Raw genomic sequence first — 4,314 nt, 5'->3', positions numbered from 1 at the left:
TCTCTCTCCCCTCTCTCTCTCTCTCACCCTCCCCCCCCTTCCCTCTCTGTTTGTGTGTGTGTGCGTGTGTGTGGTTGCTGGGGGAGGGGAGCGCGAGAGAAAGGCGAGGGAGGAGGTGGGGAGGCTGGGGGCGGGGGCGGGGGGGTGATTGGCGCCGAGGTGAGGAGGACGCAGGGACGTGGACACCTACTGATGATTGGCTGCAAATTACACGGGGAACAAGAGGCGCACGCGGGCCAGCGCTCCCCTTCACAAATCCTCTCCTCGGCGGAGGAGCCACGTTTCCCTGCTTGCCTGCGGTTCGCCCTCCCTCCCGGCGCCCGGCTCTCCTGCTCAGCCGCCCAGCACAGAGGGCCGTTGATTATTTTCTTTTGCTCTCAGAGATAATTGTTTGGAAGGGATGGAAAGAGGGCGTTTCCGCTACTCTCTCTCTGCGTGTGTGTGTGGGTGTGTGTGTGTGTGCGTGTGCGGGTGTGTGTGTAAATAAACTTGTCTGGGATTTCTGGCTGGGTTGAGAAAAGGAGTACAAGAAACAGAAAAGGTCGCGTTTGTTTGAAGAATGCTCTTAGTTCGCACCCTACCGCATGGCTTTTGAATAATTTTCCTGGTGTACCCAGTGAGACTTAAAAAAAAAAAATCTTTTCACTTATGTCTTTAAAGTAAGGAAAAACGGATCAGGGTTCTGGTTGTCCGGATCTTTTAAATATTTTTATGCCAGAATGTAAAAAAAAAAAAAAAAAAAAGGATGTGATGCTTGACCGATCTCAAAATCAATCTCAATCCCTCTCTCCCTCACTTCTCCCCTCCCTCTCTCCTCTTCTCTTCATTTCTCCCCCCTCTCTCTCTCTCTCTCTTCCAATCCCCTTCTTTTCTGTTCCATCTGGGAGTTTCAAGTATTCACTCAGATTTTTAACATACTGCCCTATTTTTAATTGCAAACTTTACTTAAACAAAAACTTCTATATCTGCATTAATTGATTTTATACTAGTATGCATTCTTGACACTTGAGAAAAAATAGTTTACTAATTGACAGATAAATCTTTTACCACAGGTTACGTATAAATAAAACTCATAAATGCGACTGGGAATTAACTTTTTCACTGCTGCCTTCAAGAGAATGAGATATTCCTGGATTCATGCTATCCTACTCTTGACATATGCTCTAAAGGAAATGGTTATGAAATAATATATAAAAATGTAAATCTTTTTTGATAATTTCCTGAGAGTGGCTAACAAGCTACAGAAGTAGAAAAGGAATTAGACTGTTTAAATTGGTGCTATAACGTTTTGTATTAAAATTAAAACTATATTCTCGAATAATGCAGTAGTTTTAGAGAAGGAGGAAAAGAATAATGAGTTGTTTCTTTAAAATAATAAAATGATGAAAAGACATTTCAAATAATTTTGTATTTGAATTTTCCAATAGATTGACCTTGACCATATCAAGATTCTGTTAACTATGGAAATTGGCTATTGATAAGATGTTAAGAACTGTGGGGTGCATAAATGAAGGTGCTATTCCAAGAGTGGGTGACTACTGAAATAAGGGGCAGATTGTTTCATGACTCATTGATTAATACGCATATTTTGTTGTTTTTTAAACATAGAATAAGTTTGGTTATAAAATTGATCAAACTGGTTTTTGGGCATTCACAGACAAAATGGGTGTAAATAGTTAAGTTCATTGATAAGGTATTTTCATAATTTCAGTAATTCATTTTAAAAGTGAAGGGAGTTTTCCTTTTTTTTTCTTTTTTGAGCTGAGATCATAGGGAATTGATTAGCAAAATGTAGGTGCTTTTTAATGGGTGAAAACATATTGTAAAGCTGATAGAGTCTTAAACATCTTTTCAAGGTATTTATAATACCAGCCCAAAGATAGAAGATTTAAAGTTTGTAAATGAACAATTTTAAAAATCAAAACACTATGCTTTCTCATGCCAAATTTGCTTTGCTTTTCAGACTACACCAAGCTTACCTTCAAAATGAAAACCTAAGCAAATGAGAGGAAACAAGCTCCAAATTCTAAAGAAATTGATTTTCTAATTTATAAAGGAAAAACACCAGAATATTTAGTCTTAATTAATAAGAGATACTATGAATGACTCATCTGTATCAGATCTGTACTGATGTGCAGATATTTTATTTTGTCCTTGCAGTGACTGTATGAGGTAATTACTTCCATTTTTACAAATAAGTAAATTGAGGCCCTAGAAATTAGACAACCTAGATTGAGTCATAAAGCTGATATGCAATAAGGCTAAAATTTGTACCCAGTCCTGTCTATCTCCAAAGCCTTATGCTTCTAACCTCCATCCTAGTTTCATGATCGGTAATTATTTAATCAATAAACCCTCTCTGCATACCTTAACTTTAATTATGAGCATAGGCCTCTTATTAATATGACATTAATTGACATATAAAACAAATGATAAAATGTACCTCATGGCCCTTATATCATTTTCCTTCCATTAGGGAAGTGATTACATCCTTAACCAAATGTGATAAATAGAAATATCTCTTTTCTGGTCTACCTCTTTTCTATTATTATTATTATTAATTATTATTATTAATACTAGTTTTACCACTTGTATAACTGCCATTTTCACACTACTCCCTGTCCTATCTTGTCTGCTCCAGGATGATGTGTTAGGGGTTTTGTAATAATTGCTGAGAACACTTGATTCTCTGTTAACTCTCCTTCAGAATCCACAGTTCTATAAGTACTAAAACTTAAGGTTTGTTCCCCCTGCAAAATGTCTGTTACAGCTTGCAATTACCTGGAAGTGGTTTGTGCCTTTACTCTGCTTTATGAGTTTTGTGATCTGAAGTAGTAGTAGAGAAACTTCATGGATATCTTCCTGGGAAAATGCAAAATTCCAACTGGAGTATCACCTGAAAAAGTATCCTCTACTCTGCAAGCATTTTGTAATGTGCTATGAAATGTCTTTAAAGCATTGCTGCTCTCCATCATGCTCATGATCAGTATCATTGTCATGATCCCAGAATCTCTAAAAAGATAGCTTATCTGTTGTAACAACTAGACTCCAAAATGTAGCAGCACAAAAACCAGAGGAGTCAATTTTTTGCTCATGAAACAGCCCAAGTTGGGAATTTCAGATCAGAAGACCACTCTTCTTTATGAGTGATTCATGGTTCCGATTTCCTTCCATCCTGGGACTTTTTGATCCCCAAAGGACCGCTACCTACATCAAGCAAGCAGAAGGGCATTGGAAAAGGCACAGATATCTGATCCCTTCTTAAAGCCCATGGTCTTGAAGTGACTCACAGAGCTCTGGTTCACAGGCAATTGTCAAGAATTGTCACATGCCATAGCTAGCTGCAAAAATTGCTGGGCAGTCACTTCCCAAGTGTAACTCTATTACGGTGAGTAAACAGTTTTGGTGGACAGCTGGCAGTTTCCCCCACAGAGTAACATTGGACAGAGAATAACCCGCTGGAGAGGTTAAATAGACCACACAGCCCTGAACTGACCTTAAGATTCCTCTTCCCCTAAGAGCATTTTTGCTGATTACCACCCTTAGAGATTATCATTAAGAGCAGTCTTAATGACTTCGGGGAAAGTTTGACAACTATGAACAAATTATGTTGCTTAAATACCTGTAGGACAGCCAAGCCATGGTTAGAATATTCAAACAAGAATTCACTAAAGAATAAAGAAAGCTTAAGTAACGCAAGCAGAAGAAATACCATAAATGTGAAATAAACTGACTTAGAGATAAATCTGAGGCATTAGCTGTTCACTTGCTGGTGTTTTCAAAATCTGGGGGGAATATTTAACCCCCCAACCAGTAAGGTGTTCCCCATGAACCACAAAAAATACCCACCATCCAGGTTAGGAAAGCTATGTGAAGCTCTCACCTAACATTCTAGAACCCACCTTCCCAATTTGTGTTAACAGTCCCTGACAACTGCCTCTTTCCATAGTAATTCATGCTGTAAATAATAATAATACAATAGCCACATCCTTCATAGAAGGAATATACCAATAACACAAATAGGGAATTTTTTTTTAACTCTTCTTTGGAGCTACCGAGGAATTTTATTTATCTGTCTTCTTTATCAAAATATGAGATTCTTGGTATCAGGAACTGTGTCTGGTTCAATTTTATGCCCCAGCTCATACAAGCTTGGCACATGGTAGGTACCTAACATTCTATGCCATGCACTTTGAAGGAAAGCAGCATATAGAAAACACGGAAGTAAGTTCCCCATTGTTCGTAGGACAAAAATGCAAGTTTCATACAACGTCATTCAGAGCCTTTCTCTGATTCACCCCATCTTTTGGATCT

General features: G+C 38.3%; 1 long non-coding RNA gene across 2 annotated transcripts in view; it reads left to right on the top strand.

Moving 5' to 3' along the window:
- LOC123937583 overlaps nucleotides 1-4,314 on the top strand; it is a 31,167-nt gene that overhangs the window by 3,999 nt on the left and 22,854 nt on the right. The window lies entirely within an intron of this gene.

The sequence above is a fragment of the Meles meles genome, chromosome 2 (assembly GCF_922984935.1).
Source record: "Meles meles chromosome 2, mMelMel3.1 paternal haplotype, whole genome shotgun sequence".
Classification (NCBI taxonomy): domain Eukaryota; kingdom Metazoa; phylum Chordata; class Mammalia; order Carnivora; family Mustelidae; genus Meles; species Meles meles.
This window is presented reverse-complemented; position numbering and strand designations above follow the sequence as displayed.